The 15,820-nt window shown below is 48.7% G+C and overlaps 1 protein-coding gene and 1 pseudogene across 11 annotated transcripts in view; one reads left to right on the top strand and one right to left on the bottom strand.

The window, feature by feature from the left end:
- Window positions 1-15,820, bottom strand: part of INPP4A (inositol polyphosphate-4-phosphatase type I A) — a 136,614-nt gene that overhangs the window by 102,361 nt on the left and 18,433 nt on the right. The gene's annotated exons all lie outside the window — the stretch shown is intronic.
- Window positions 5,282-5,980, top strand: LOC143660628 (methylosome subunit pICln pseudogene; annotated as a pseudogene).

Genomic DNA, 15,820 nt, shown 5'->3' with positions numbered 1-15,820 from the left:
TGTTGAGAACAGAGGCCCCAACCCAGGGTCTCCTCACCATACACATATCATTTGCAAAAGTACCTTCACCTAGAGCAGTGACAGTGAAAGCTAATTAAAATCTCTGTGATTTTACTTTTTTTTTCAAATAATCTCAGCAGTTGGGTAATAAAGAGATCAAGGAAAAGATGCCTTCAAAATTCATGCTGAGAATTGTTCCCCTACTGGAAGAAACTTGTAGAAAAGCTAAAAACTGAAAGCCACCATGTAGCTAGTACACTCTCCAAACCCATCTTAGCATCTCCCCCCACCCCCACCCCTTATTTGGGCCTCAGGTAAATTGAAGTCTAGGTGCCCTAGTGTCTCCACTGCCAGGAGTGGCTCCCCTGACACTATCATTTTACATAGGGGGAGGGCACACTACAGGATGAACTCTGCTCTCCTATTCTGTCATTTACTCCTCACAACAAAGCCTGAGCCACTGAGAACAAGAGTTCAGTGAAGAGGAGAGTCCTGCCCCAAGTGATTCCAAGGATGAACAGCATGACTGGGTGGACAGGAGGTGTGCTGGTTTGAAAGGAAGTATGCCCCCTAAGAAAAGCCATGTTTTGATATAAATCCCATTTCTTAAAGGTAGAATAATCCTTATTCAATACTGTATATTTGAAACTATAATGAGATCATCTCCCTTGTTGATGTGATTTAGTCAAGAATGGTTGTTGAACTGGATTAGGGGATGACATGTCTCCACCCATTTGAGTGGGTCTTGATTAGTTTCTGAAGTCCTATAAAAGAGGAAACATTTTGGAGAAAGAGATTCAGAGAAAGCAGAGAATGCTGCAGCACTACAAAGCAGAGAGTCCACCAGCCAGTGACCTTTGGAGATGAAGAAGGAAAATGCCTCCTGGGGAGCTTCATGAAACAAGAACCCAGGAGAGAAAACTAGCAGATGACGATGCCATGTTCACCATGTGCCCTTCCAGCTGAGAGAGAAGCCCTGACTGTGTTCGCCATGTGCCTTCTCACTTGAGAGAGAAACCCTGAACTTCATTGGCCTTCTTGAACCAAGGTATCTTTCCCTGGATGTCTGTGACTGGACATTTCTATAGACTTGTAATTGGGACATTTTCTCGGCCTTAGAACTGTCAACTAGCAACTCATTAAATTTCCCTTGTTAAAAGCCATTCCGTTTCTGGTATATTGCATTCTGGCAGCTAGCATACTAGAACAGGAGGCCTCTGTGCCCATTCCAGGTATCACCTGTGAGTCAGCATGGGCACCTCACTGTTTCCCAGTCTGCAGGCATGAAAGCAGTCCAGACTTCTACACTGGCCTGGCACTGCTGCTCACTGATCTTTCTCGAAAAAAGATTTTTAACTTAACTTTACTACATGAAATATTTTGAACTAGCTAAGCGTGTCCCCAAACATATGCATGCACATGTACACACATGTACATGCACCCACACATGTACATCCACCCACACATATATCCATACATGTGTGCACCCATCCATACATGCATACACATGTCCACACATGTATATCCATCCACACATACATGCATGCATGCAGTGTGTACGCTGGGGTACAGAGGGGCAAGTGAGCCCCGTCCCAAGCCTGGAGTGGGGTGCATGGAGCACGGGCTCCCACTCTGCCTCTGGCCCCCAGCCTCTGGCCTCAAGTGGGGAGATAATTCCCACCTTAGAGGTTTACTGGAAACCTCCAATAAGGGCGTTTCTGTGAGGGCTTTGGAGACCACCAGCTATTAAGAAGCTTAAGTTAGATTTAAGTAACACCAGGCCTTGCTATGGTCAAATGAGACACAAAAGCAAAAATGCTTTGAAAAGGAGGGGTTAGGATTCACATGTTTAAATGACACTCTCTCTGAGGAAGCCCTCCAGGAGTGAACCACTTGGGCCTGTCCCATGTCCCTGTCACCCCCTGTGGCTCCATCAGGCCCGCAGGGGGATGCAGGATGCTCCTCAGTGTGCAGGCCAGGATCCCCCAGACTGAGGTGGGAGGCTGACCCTGCAGCTCTGTTTCATTCCTGAGGGTCGCTACTTCTTAAAAAAGGAAACACTACTTCTTAAAAAAGACCTTCCCCTTGTGCCCTTGAAAGGTAACAGAGGCACAATCACAAGACTTTCTGACACTAATTTCAAGGGTGTTTTTGGCTGTCTTGCTCTAGATGATTTAAGAAAAAAGGGGGAAAGGAAGTCAAAGAAAGCCTACAAACATATCCATAATTAAGCCTTTTAAGGCATAAATTCTCAAGTTCTGCATTCATCAGATTTCTTGGAGCAACTTTCCGGAAAGCCTTGCAGTTTCAAATAAGTCGAAAAACATACAGCAGTCTATGGGTCTTGAACAGGTTGGATGAGAAGACTAGATCACACAATAGAGGGGAGGTTTCAGAGAAACCGCAGAGCAGCTCTAAAAATACATGTGATTTTTCACCACCGTTCTGGGGAAAACAGGGACGGGACCCGAATCTAACAGAAGTCTGGCCTCACTGGGGTCACTGCCGCATGCCATCCTGCACCCATGGCTGGGCTCTACAGGGTGGCACTGCCACTTGGGCAGCTCTGTCATAGGAGTTACCATTTCCAGAAGAGCCCGCACTTCAGCATCTTCGAGGGGAACACATGGCATCAGCACCAGTGGGCGATGAGAAAGAATGTTGAGAGCTGCACTCTTTGCCCTTGCAGCTGGTCCCTGCCGTCTCCGATCTAACTCATCAGGCAGCCAGCACCCAGATGGAAGAGGGCTGCGTTAGGAGCTCCAGGGAGCAGCCTTACACACACACCCTTCCACACATACAGCATGCAGTGTCATTTGCTCACTGAGAATGCAGGGCGACCTTTAACCCCTGAAACTCAGGATCAAAGGGAAGTGGCTGCTTCAAGGTCACAAAGTAGCCAGCAGCAGAGTCAGGGAACCCCAGTTCCAGCAGCTCCCTCATCCACAGCTGCTCCCTCAGTCTTTAATGCTTCTAGATCAGGCCTACACATGCTCTGAATGGAACATTTAACATACATCTTTGGAAAAAGACCCAGAATAAACTAGAGCCAAATGAGGGCTCTATCCAGAGGGATAATGAAATTTCTTTCCAAGTAGAATAAAAAAATACAGTCCAACTCTAAAACGTGGTTTATACCATGACAGTAAATGCCCTTTGAAGGTGTCAAGGACTAGACTTCTCTGAAGTCACATTCATTTGAACAAAGTGTTCATGTGAAATATTCTGTTTGCAAAAGAAGAAGCAGAGTGTGGATTATGTATGGCCAAATTTCACCAGGTGAGGATTCTCATTCAGGGAGAACTAGAGAGCAAGTGCAATGCAAAGCAGCACCCCAAATTTCCAAATCCCAAATTACAAAATCTTCTTCCTTCAAGCATAACAATTTAGAAACAACATGTGTCTATACAGAGATGCATGGACTCGCCCATGTATAAGAATTACTCTGTTCAACTCAGCACACTTCAGAGATGAAACACCAACAAGACTATTTCTTACATAACAGCCTTGAGATACAATTTACATAACATAAAATTCACCCAATTAACATGAACCATTTAATGGTCATCTGCCTGCCCGCCTGCTTGCCTGCCTGCTTCCTCAGTTAGCGCACCTACCTGGGAGGCTCCACTAACTGCCAGCTGACTGCGCTACTGGGTTAGAAAGTCTTTTGGGATCAAAACTTGCTCTTCCGTCAGAGCCGATAACATCTGGACAGGGGTGTTCTTCTAGCCCAGTCCCTGAGGTTTGTTCTGACGCCAGAAGGGCTATCAGCAATTTTTCACCCCGGTTCTCTTGGGTAAACAAACTGGCTTAAGCTTTAGTTTGTTCTCAGGGAGCTACTGGCCTTCTCCTAACTGCTCACCACCGAGATCTCTGCTGCTTTCTGCAGCATCCTTAGGCTTGACTTTCTCCAAGCTCTGATCAAAATAAAGTAGGATCCTCTGAGGAAAGCATTAGTTTTCTGCTCTTAGAGCCTGTTCCTACTCTTTGGCAAAATCACCAGTGCCAGGGGCAGGACAGTGGTCCCCTCCCTCTGAGGGGCGTCCCACCTTATGAGCAGGACTCTGGTCTTCTCGGCATGCCTCTCCAGGCCTGGAACCTCCCTCCTACAAGTGCAATGGGGCGATGGAGGGGATGGGGCACTGAATTCCTGGAGTAGAGCTCCTGGACTGGGGAGTGGGGCTCCAAAGAGGAGTCTGGAGTTTAGCATTTGTAACATGGACTGGGGTGGGGGGAGATGAGAACTGTGGTAGCCTAACTCTTCTCGGGTGATGCTGTAGCCCTTGGCTGGGAGCTGGGAGGAGGGCAAGCCCCATCTCTCTGGCCGCAGGCACCCGAAGTGGGCAGACTTTCCATCTTGCTGAGCTGGAAGGGTTAGGAGGAAGGGGTCGTAGCTTACATGTTACAGATTCTCACTGCCCTTACCAAGATTTAATTTTTTTAAATAAATGTCTCTTCATTCGCTTTCTGTCCTTAGAAACATTTTAAGCAACTTAAAAGGTTACTTTCTTATTTTGAAATTTTACCATTACTATACTCCCCTGAGGTGTGGGGCCCACAGAGCTCCTCATCCCGCCATCCCAGAACTGGATCTCAATACAATGTATTTTAATTTCTAATAATCAGCAAAATGATCAGGACAGCTAGCAACAACCAGAAGAACAGGGGTCTACAGAGTACAAAGAAACCCTACAGTCACATCTTTAAAAATGCATTAACTTTGTTAAAAACAGCAGCTCCCCAGACATAAATCCTGATTAGCACATAATCTGCAAAATGTGAGGGACTTCACATGCACAAGAGGTGTGTGATCACAGCTACACACAACCCCCACCCAACAAATCCCCTCATTGGTGGTCCCAAGCCCAGAAGGCCAAAAGGGTTCCAATTAATAACCCAAAGAAATGTGGAGCTCATCCTCCCAAACACAACTGGCTCAGGAAACCAGGCACAGGAGAGAAAGGGGGTGCCAGGTGCTGCCCATTTCCCCAAAACTGCAGAAAGCATTCTCACATCACAACAGAGCAGGGGCCAGGGAATATGGGGACCCCACCCAACGGGCAGTCAGCTAGGGTACCCAGGCTGAAGCCACAGCCCCATAACACCCAGGGGAGACGAGAGGCATGGGCTCCAGATCCAGCTTTGCCACGTGAGAACCACAGGCCTGGACTGGAACTGCCCCCACCCACCAGATCCAGTCTCCCTGCCTCTGAAGTGAAGGTTCTCAAAAACCTATTAAGTCTCGCCTGCCTGTGACTTAGTGTAGTTCCCTGCTGCAATGAATTTCCTCAAAAGTGTTTCACGAGCCTGGCCCAGTCAATGGGCTTCGGCAGGAGCTGCTAGGTACCAAAGCTGTGCTAGGCAGGCAGGGCCTCGGACTGACACTCTTTATGTAGCTGAGAGCTGCCCGTCTCGGCTAGGTGGCTCTGGATTAGGGGTCTCTGGGGAATACCCCACCATTAAGTTTACATGCTGTGTCCAGGGACCTAAGTGTTTATCCATGACAGCATGTGTATGTTATGATGAATGCCAAATCTGGAGAAGAAGAAGCAAAAGAATCTGTTGCTTATGAAGAAGAGGAAGACAGTGATGAGGTACTGCTGAGTTTAGGTTTGTGCCTAATGGTATATCAGCACCGGAAGTAATCTCACCGCAAGTTGTGAATGCCAGGTTTTGCATCTAGACCCTGGGGACGAAGACTCAGATGATTATGATGGAGAAGAGTACAATGTAGAAGCAATGAACCAGGGAAGAGGGACATTCTGACATTTTACCCTTGTGAAGGACTATCCCATTTAACAGCAGAAGGCCAAGCCATGTTAAAGAGATTAGAAGGACTGCTCTCAGTCTCTGGGCAGCCAGTAAAACATGGCTGGGGTCCTGGCAGGACTCAGTAAGAGATTAAAGAGACAGGATGGAGGTAGGTACTACACCAACAGTTGCTGGACAACTTTAGGATGCAGATGGTGACCACTGAAAATGACTTAAGCTACTTTAAGATTTGGACCATTACTATAAGAGAGAACTTGGTTCTTCTTCTATAGTGGAGTAGCGGTTAAACAGAATCTTTTACTTTCTCTAAAATTCACCTGAACTAGTTCTTTCTTGTGGCAGACTATACTGAGACAACAAGTTGTCACCCGCAGAAGAAACCTGAGACCTTTGCCAAAAGTGAATTAATTTTATCAAGAGGGCATTTGTAGTTTATATTGTGTCTAAAACTTCCAGTGTCCAGGTACCTCTGAGCAGGCCTACAACTCCTGCCTTCACTATATGCATCTTCCGTAAGCAACAGGCCTACGCAGTGAAAAGGCAGAGCAGCCTGGAGGTAGAGGTAGACTAGTTAGAGAGGAGAGAGGCACCTGACCAGGTAGCAAGGCAGGCCAAAGCAGACAGCAGAGGGGCACAACTCATCGGGACCCACTCTGGGCCCACAGCAGCTTCCACTTTGCACACGGCTATTCCCGTACCACTCAGACATTGTGCAGCCACAAACCCAGTTTCAAAACAGAGCAAAGCATAAGCATCACAAGACTGAAACTGAAAATTAACAGGCAGTGCTTGCTTCCATTCTCCTAATACAAAGTCTGTGAAGACTGCATCTCAAAATATAGACTGTAGTGCGTGGAAATAATAAAAAGCGTTGGCATCCAGGCATTTATCTGCTATCTCTGGGCCTCAGTGTCTTCCACTACATGGGTAAGGGGCTGCCATGGCCCCCACGCAGTTTCAACCTGAGCTCAGAAGGCTGGGGCAGACGTCATGCACCCCTTCCTCCCAGGGGCTAGAGGGTTCCAGGTGTGTGGTGGCTCCACCTGACCACCCAGCCTCTAGGAGCCCAGTGCAGGGGTCATGGCTGGCAACGGGGCAGGCTGGTGGGGGATGAAGCACCCTGGAGAGTCCGAGGCTGCCAGCCACTGACAGAATGGGACATGCGGCACATTCCACCCAGTCGGGGGTGCTGGTCTGAAGTAAGTCCAACCCGTTTTAGGGATAAAGTGTGGACGCACAGAACCTGGTTGGCCCCCTCATTTGTTTACTCCTTTTGAGAGGATGAATCATGCTCCCCACAAAAGACCATTCAAGTCCTAAGCCCCAGTCTTGCAAGTGGGACCTGTGAAGCTGCTAGTACCTGTTTAAGTGTGGACTCACTGGGGATCAGATCTATGGAAAACCCATTTAGGTGAGGCCAAACTGGATCAGCCTGGGCCTTGATGTATGCCTGGAGTCCTTATAGTGGAGGAAATCAGATGCCATCAGTCAGGAGAAGCCGATTGGCAGCAGACATGGAAGAACAGCCAGGAGGGCAGCATGCCATGTGATGGAGGGTGCCAGAGCTACAGGCCCCGAGGGAAAGCAAGCCACACCAATTAGACTACCAGCCCCCAAAACCGTGAGATGATAAATTCCCATGTGTGGCACTTGTCACAGCAGCTTTGGCAGACGGGGGCCCTTTTTCAGTGCACAGGGTCCAACAAGGCTCAGAATCACCTGAGAAGTCAGAGACCCAAAGCACCTCAAGCCCAGACTAAGCCGCAGATGATTCGCCCAAGACAAAGGTAAAATTTCAACTGTGATCCTTTTATAACAGAAGCTCCATGGTGTCACGAGCACATATCACAGGGGACATGATAAAATCTGGGAAAATCATTCCACCTCCCTGTAAGCTTCACTTCCCTCCTCTGCAAACTGGAAAGAATAACTACCTCCCCAGGCAGTTGTGGATTAACAAACAGATGTCAGACACAAAGCCTGGGGCATGGGAAATGCTCAGGGAGCCAGCCTTTTGGAGGCAAGTCCCCATCTGCCCAAGACAGTGAGAGTGCCAGGAACCCTTCTGGGGGCTCCCAGGGACCAAGAGGTCACCAGTCTGGACAGGACAGTGGCCAGAACCGAGCTCCAACCAGAAAAGGAGGCCCCCATGGTTCCAGACTAAAAAGATGCAGAACACGACTCCCTGGAGACAGTGCCCTGGCCCACTGGGATGGCTGTGGGCAGTTTCTACGGTCTCCAGAGGATTATCACTTTGCTTGGAGAGGCTTTCTACCAAGACAGACACTGTGGGCCTGGGGATAGTTTTGGAACCCAGAACTGCACAACGGAGAGCTGAACCAACAAGTCTGCAGGAGGCTGAAGGAGGGCTCAGCAGGGTCAAGAAGTGGGCTCAGGTCCTCAGGTGGAACGAGCCAGGCCTCCAAAGAGACTGGACTGGGCTCGGTTTCCTCTATGAGTCTGCTCTGGTGGGGTGGGGGGGTGAGCAGAGGGGAACAAATCTGTTGTTATCCTCTAACCCCAAATTCTGTTTGCAACTGCAGCTCTTCCAGAGAACTGGCAAATGGGAGACAGTCTCTGTGTGGCCATGATGTTGTATCAGATGAGGAAAACAACCAAACTGTGATCTCCTGTTCACGGCACTGGCTCCTACATGGCTTCCGTCCCTCAACTCACTACCTTGTCATGGAAACTGTGGGTACAAGGCTATATATGGACTCCAGCCTCCTGGCCCATTTAAGGAGCCTGGATGCATCCCACATGGTCACTTTATAAACAGCAGGACTATACCTCTGGGCCCTGCGGCTGGGACAAGGTGGCTCGAGCCAGTGACCCCCATGCAGCAATGCCACCCCAAGACTATTCATTTATCTCTGAGGTCTCCATAAACTGAACTAACTCATCATCATCACAGCAAACAGCCAAGCTTCAGGCTTATAAAGAACTTTGCTCACCTGTCAGTGGGGGAACCTGCAGATGTCTCACCCAAGGACATGCAAGAGAAGCTCACCGCCATCAGCACCGTGTCAGCCAGAGTGGGGGCAGGAGGCCCTTCCCCAGGTTCCCAGAATTAGATGTGCTACCAGCTATCAAGAAAAGAAATAGCCCAGGGGGTGAGAAAACTAAGCTCCCATCTTGGGTGGTGGTGGAAACAGAACAGCTCCAGTGTACCTGGAGGTGGGGTCGGCGGTCCTGTGGCAGCAGCATCACCTGGGACAGGCTGACCTACTGAAGGGGCTTCCTGAGGGCAGGGCCAATGGTCCTGGCTCTCCAGCGATTTCTAAGTACCAAAAGCCAACACCCTTCCTCTTTGAAAGAGGCCCTGAGCTTTCCATAATGGTTCCCAACTAAGTCTTCACAATCTTTGAAAACCTGGCCCTCCCTCTTTTGAAATAAAGTGGGAAAGGGCATCTCAACATGAGGAAACAACCATGGTTGACGTTCACATTTGGCAAGGCTAAAAATGAACACAGAGGCAGGCAGGACCAAAGCAGATGGGAAGGCAGCGAGGGCGGATGGCGGCCCAATCTCCTGGTCCTCCCCAACTCGGGCAAGTCCCCTTGCCACAGCCACAGAGACCAACAGATATGGCCACAGCTTAGTGCAGAGGAGATGGAGAAGGGGGAACTGAAAGCTGCAGTGGTTAATTCCGTTAACTCAGGATCAGGGGCCCAGCCACCCCCCAGAAGAGCAGTCCCAAGAAGAACATGACTCCCTTATACCCTGGAACCCCTCAAGCACCTAGGTAGGCTGCTGGGTCCTCAGATCAGCCAATAAGTCTGCCCAGGGACAGGACTTTGGGGAAGCCCCCAGGACATGCTTTCGGGTTTGTCAGTGCTGCTGGGACACTAGGACTTAAATGTGTGGCTGACACAGAAGGAAGGAAACACCCTCAAATTAAAACTATTTTAGTTTCAAACACACATTCCACTCACAGGCAGCAGTATCCAAAATAGTGCATCCTATTTCAGAGACAGCAAAGGCAGCTCTCAAGTGGGCAGCACAGAGACCCAGTGCCTGGAAGGCCAGGACTGCAGGGAGACAGGACAGGAGCCAACATTTAGTCCACCTCTGGTACCTCCTTGCTTTAAAGATCCAGAGACAGAGACACCTGGGGCCAGAATGGCTGCCCACAGTCCCCTGTCCCCAACTCCATTGCCAGGCTCTTTCCTCCCACAGAGGGCCCAGGGAGGGGAGGTAGGGGAGGGAGAAGAGGCGGAGGTGATGGGGAGGGGCAAGAGAAGGAAATGGGAGAAGAGGAAAGGAGGGGGGAGCAGGCGAAGGGAAGTAGAGGGAAATTTGGGACAAGGGAGGGGTTGGTACCTTCCTGCAACCAAGCGGTGTCTCTGCACTCAGGTGGGGAACTGGGCTCCTAGACCAGACTCCTCATGGGACAAGCAGGGCCACCCATTCCTCATGTGTGGAGCTGCATCTCAGACAGACTGAGAACTCAGGTCTCAGTTTAATATAAAACCTAAGAGCTTAGTGAAATTACCCTTGATCTGTGTGTACTAGCAGTAACTGACTCTAAAGCAGGGAGTTGCCTAGCACTAAACGAACAATATTCACATTATAGAAAACAGCAAAACTCAAATTTTAAAAAAATTTCAATACGAATCTCTAATATCTTATGCACCCATTATAATTAGATTCTCAAGTTTTGAGATAAAAAAAACTTTCGGAAGCGGCAGCCCCGGGTTCAATTCCCAGACCATGCACCCACAAAAAAAATAATAATAATAATAAAAACTTTCAGATGGCAAGTCTGAACCATTTTATTAAGGGAAAAAACTTAGACAAAAACTCATTGCAAAGAAGGCTTGATACCACAAAGCTCTCGAGTTGATTTTAGGAAGATTCTCACATCAAATCTGATTACCTGTGAGTGGAATAAACATTTATGGATACACCTTGGAAAGCAACAAGAAAACAGTGCATTTGTGGAAAAAAGAAAACCACTGTAACTGCACTACATGGTGTTATTTGAAATTATTAACACCTACAGGTGCTACAAACTGTCCCCAGCATGGGGAGTGCTACCCTTCCTGGGCCCCAGCAGAGGGCGAGTGGGGAGTAGGTGGCTCAATGCAGCCAACAACAGGCTGTCACCACAATTTTTAGCCATGCAATGTAACAGACACTTTGAGTAATAAAAACACCTGTGAAAGCTAAGGGTGCTGCTAAATTTCATGTGTAATTTTAATCATACTCAATTCACTTTGTTCCATATTTTGACACCCTTTATGTGACCATGATTTTGTTTCATCCAAGGCCTATCCTCCCTCTCTTCCCTCATCCATCATCCTTCAAGAGTTAAGTTTAAATAGCTGGAAAGGGAGGTGGTTTGGACACCTGGAACCCTGTCCCTGGGGTCTAAGAAGGCTGTCGGGAAAATCTAGATCTTGTTGCAGGACAAAGACAGTGGATTCTTGCCCAGTGCACTCAATGACCAATTCCCGAGACTCTGGAGTTTCAAAGCAAGAAAGAGTTTATTGCTAGATGCAAAGCAGATCAGACAGCCTATCAGCCCAAAAATCAGTCTCCCCCAATCTAGGAGTTCAAGGTTTTTATGGATTCAAACAAGGGAAGATGGAGTTGTTACCATTATAATAGTAAGTCTACATAGGGCTGGGACTAGTAGGTATAAACAAGGGTGAGACTAGGCTAGAAAGACCTTACAAGAGTAAGTATAAACAAGGGTGCTGCTAGTTCAGTTTCAGTAATTTCAGGTGTTAATTTTTGGCTATTTTAAAATACAGAAAGAAAAAACATCTTTACAATGATTCATTAATCATAATTTGTTAATTCTTAACTCCTCAGTTAGAGTCTGACAGGCTAAACTAGGGCCTCTCGGCCAAACAGGACAGAGACCTGTCCCGCAACCAGCACCTCCAGGGCCAGGTCTCCTAAAGTTCCCTCAAGCGTGCTCTCTCCGACCCTCTGCTGAGGCTGCCCCCTGTGCCTGGAGCACCCTTCCTCCTCTTGGTGCCTGACAACTCGTGACCCACTTAAACAGCATTTCCTCCGCAAAGCTTCCCCCACTTCCAGGCAGAAATAAATGCTCTCTGCAATACAGAGCTCTCCAAAGATATAAAGAAACCCTTTGGGACATAGTAAGTCCTCGTCTCTCTTGAGCTCCTTAGGAGAAGGGGTTGAGTCATCTCCACCCCAACCCTTCAGCCCTGAGACAAAGCCGAGCATGGAGTACTACAAACAACTAAATGACAGAAGAACACATGCATTCTTCATCTCCAGTGCCCCAGATGGATTTGGTGCATAGAAAAATATTTGGAAAGTACTTTTATGAATGAAATTAAATTTTTTGTTAAAAAAAAAAGCATGGCTATAAAACAAGGAAGACGATTTTCTTGCACCCACTTGAGCAAAGTACAAAGAGAGGCTACAAAATGTTGGGGTGACAGCAGCCTAGTAGAAAGGGATCCACAACCAACAAGGTATCTCAGTGCCCAAAGAAGGGCCAGGCCTGGGCTCAGGAGAGAGAAAATTGTCCTCAGCATCACCAAGGAGATTGAAGATCAGCCTTGTTGGAATGGACCTTGCCCAAATGATACTCTTGGCTTCCAAAGACCCCTTGTGAGAGCATGAAAACAGAGACAAGGGCAGGTGATCCCTGGACCCTTGTTGCAAGGCAGGCTTTCAGACCTGAGCCCAGCATCAAGGCCACGTAACAGGATCTCCCCAGCACTTCCTTTTTCAGTCTCCAGGATGGTTCCTCCTTAAAGCAGTCTATCCCTGGTCCCGAGGCCCCACACTATTTGCCTGGCACAGGGTAGACACCTAGACCTAGATCTCTAATCCTGTCCTTCCTGGTGCTTTTAGCTATGCTGGGGGCTCTCAGGCACTGGTTGGGGTGCCAGGGGCACCAGGGACCCAGGCAAATTCCCTAACAAGGTCAACGACGTCATGGGAGGCCTCCAACATTCACGGGATATTAAAGAAAAATATCCCATATTAGACCACTGGTTCAAGCATGTCACATCTGCATGGTCCACTGAGTAAATCATGGACTCCATTCCTTCCCTGGTTCTGGAAGCTCACCCGAGGCCTTGGAGTCTGAGAGCAGCAGAACCACAAGGCCCTAAGTTCAAACACAGTCTCACCCTCCAACCCCAAGAGTCTATATTCCTCAGATGTTTTAGTAGAAATCTTTCATATATTTTAATTCTACATTTTCCTCTTACAGCCTATCTAGAATGGCAAGAAGCTTTTCAAAACTCAACTCCACAGGGTCATCTATCCTTGCCTGCTATGTGGAATGGCTGTAAGGTAGGGAAACTGTTTTCCTCATGGGAGGACACAGGCAGGCATTGCCCTCTTGCACTGGGTGTCCACCATGGAACCCAGACCCTCATTGCTTACACACACACACATGCACGCCCGCACCAGCAGGAGGGGCACCTAAAGCCCACAGCTGGATCACAAGCATGGCCCAAACCATTCTGGTTTCCGAGACAACAGGTCAACAGGTTGTACAAAAATGAAACCTGTGTTGAAACCTCTCCCAGAAAGAACAAAGAAGGCATCTCTGGACATGCCTTCTAGATCCTCCTCCATATGGCCCTGGGCCACCCAACTGGCCCCCCCTCTCCCCACCTGCTCCTAAACACCGGCCCACCAGCCCCCATCCTGCCCTCAGTGCCTGAGCTCAGACCCATTGCCCGGTGGGTCTCAACACCACCCCCCAACTCCCATTCCCACCCCCACCCCTGTGCGGCAGGGAACTTGGGGAATTTCAGAGCTTAGGTCAGGAGATGTCCAAGTGGGGGCATCTACCAGACCACACCACCTGGTCTGGAGCTGGATGCCTTCAAATCCTGGGGTGGGACAAGGCAAAAAGCAAGGCTCTGAGATCTTGAGATGAGAAAAATGGGGGGGGGGGGGAGGTAATAAGTTCTCACGAAAGCCACACACCAGATGATACTGACACTGACCCTGGCAGGTGGGCTCACAGCCTCAGCCCACACATTACCTCCTAAACTATGGCATGATGAAGGCTTTGGGGCTATAAACTCTAAGTTGTTAATGAAAAAAAAGCAAGGCTTATCAGGAAGAAAGCAAGGCTTCCCTGCTGTCACCCTCCAGTACCCTGCAGCTCCCACTCCATGCCAGACACGTGGCTGTGTGTGACACACAGGGTCTGTCATACAGTTTCCCGTCCCAAAGGATGCCTACTGCCCAGAGGACCATGGCCCTGCTGAAGGGGGTCTGGGAAGGGGTGCCCAGGGGTCAGCCTCACGCAGGTCCTCTCCTCTGCCAACATCACAGTTCTAAAGCCCCGCAGAGGGCACGCTCAAATGGCAGAGGCTCAACCTTGGCTCTGTGAACCCCACTCACCGCCACTGGTCGGGAGTCCAGTTTCTGAGAACGACCCGAGCAGCACTTGCACAGAGGTCAGGAAATGGAATGGGAAGAAAGTTTCTTTACTCTCTCACCAGCAGATGGAATTTTCCTAGAGATTGTATCTTTTTGCCCTAAAAATGCTTTAAGCAGCAGCTTAGGATACAAATTGGATCTTACTGTCTAGTATGGAGTGGGTGTTTTAAGGTAGACTTGGGGAAGCAGCAGGGACTGGGAGGGCAGTTCAGGGTCATCTTCTCTGCTGTCGGCAACACGGGGTGCATGGGGCGGGGGGCTCAGTAAGGGCCCACTTCAAGCCAGGAACTGCCCTGAGACCTGGAAACAGGAGAGGGGAATAAAAGGAGGGTGTCAGCAAGGTGAGGTACCAGCTGTGGAGGAGGCATTGAATAAGGGCTGGGTGTGCAGGGAACTGTCTGGGCCAGGGACATAAACCAAGGTGTTGCTGGCCTACAAGGAGACAATGGAGCACAAGAAAGGAAACATCCCCAAAGGAGAGAGAGAGGAAAGAAGAGGTGACAGCCTGAGCCCCAGGGCTGAGAGAGGGTCAGGGAAGCCATCTGTCACCAGCCCCTTCGTGTTACTTGCAGCTAAGCTGCTAGCTCCATGGGACACTTCCTCAGTGCCCAGCAGGGTACAGAAAAGTAGGAAAATGTGTACATCACCTCATTTTCACAGACTCAGGGAGACAGAGGGGGCTTGATGTAAGTGGTCAGCATGTAAGTGGTCAGCTCAACCCAGTTAGTGGGGATTTACAACTGGGCTGGTCCAGTTCAGAGGGCCCAGTCCTGCACCTTCAGAGACAGCAGCTCTCTACCCTGACCACAGGGGAGAATCACCTGCCCTGAATTATTCTAACTGTCCTGGGAGAGGCAGGCTGAGAGAGGGTGCCCCAGATGATTCTCCTGGTCTCCCTTCCCTCCTCACTCCCCAGCTCCAACAATTCCTCTTTTCAGCATCCACTTCTGTCCCAGCAGGGTTGGTCCATTATTGGGCTGTTCAAAGCCCTCGGGGCCTTGGAAACATCTGCTGAGCAGGTGTGATGGAGCACTTTTGAGCCTCTCTCACTCTCGATGCCCAGCTGTGAACTCAGCGCCTGGACTTTGGTTGGAAACCATGAACAGTTCAGGAAGTCAATTCATCCCCCAAAGGTCGTGTTGTTTCTCCTTTACAAACAGAAGTCTTACCGGGTTCAGGACCAACAGAACCATCCGAAAAGCTAAGTTACACATCTTAGGACCAGAAACGTCACCCACCAGCCTCATGCTATATATGGCAGTTACCTCGTTTGGTTTTCTGTAACTTTCCTTCCTTGGTGACACCTTTTTTCCATTTTCTTTAGTGAGACATCAAAATTGGGATGTCTGCTGAGGTTTTCACATCCCTACTATAAAACCTCAAAATTTTATTGTTGTTCCTCTAAGATTTTCTTATAGTTATTATGCATTAAATTAGTTCCTGTCTCACTGCATTAGAAAGTAAGCAAAGCATTAGCATTAATAAATCATTTTAAAAATCAGTTCTGAAATTCCATGACAGTGAAGTTGAACTTATGGGCAGTTCAATCAATAGGTTGTATTTCAAAAGCCCCTTTATAAGTCACTTGGATGTAGATAAATTTCTTTTCATACAAAATTGATATCAAATTGCTATTACCAAGTACTGGAGC

The sequence above is a fragment of the Tamandua tetradactyla genome, chromosome 17, assembly GCF_023851605.1.
Source record: "Tamandua tetradactyla isolate mTamTet1 chromosome 17, mTamTet1.pri, whole genome shotgun sequence".
NCBI lineage: Eukaryota > Metazoa > Chordata > Mammalia > Pilosa > Myrmecophagidae > Tamandua > Tamandua tetradactyla.
This window is presented reverse-complemented; position numbering and strand designations above follow the sequence as displayed.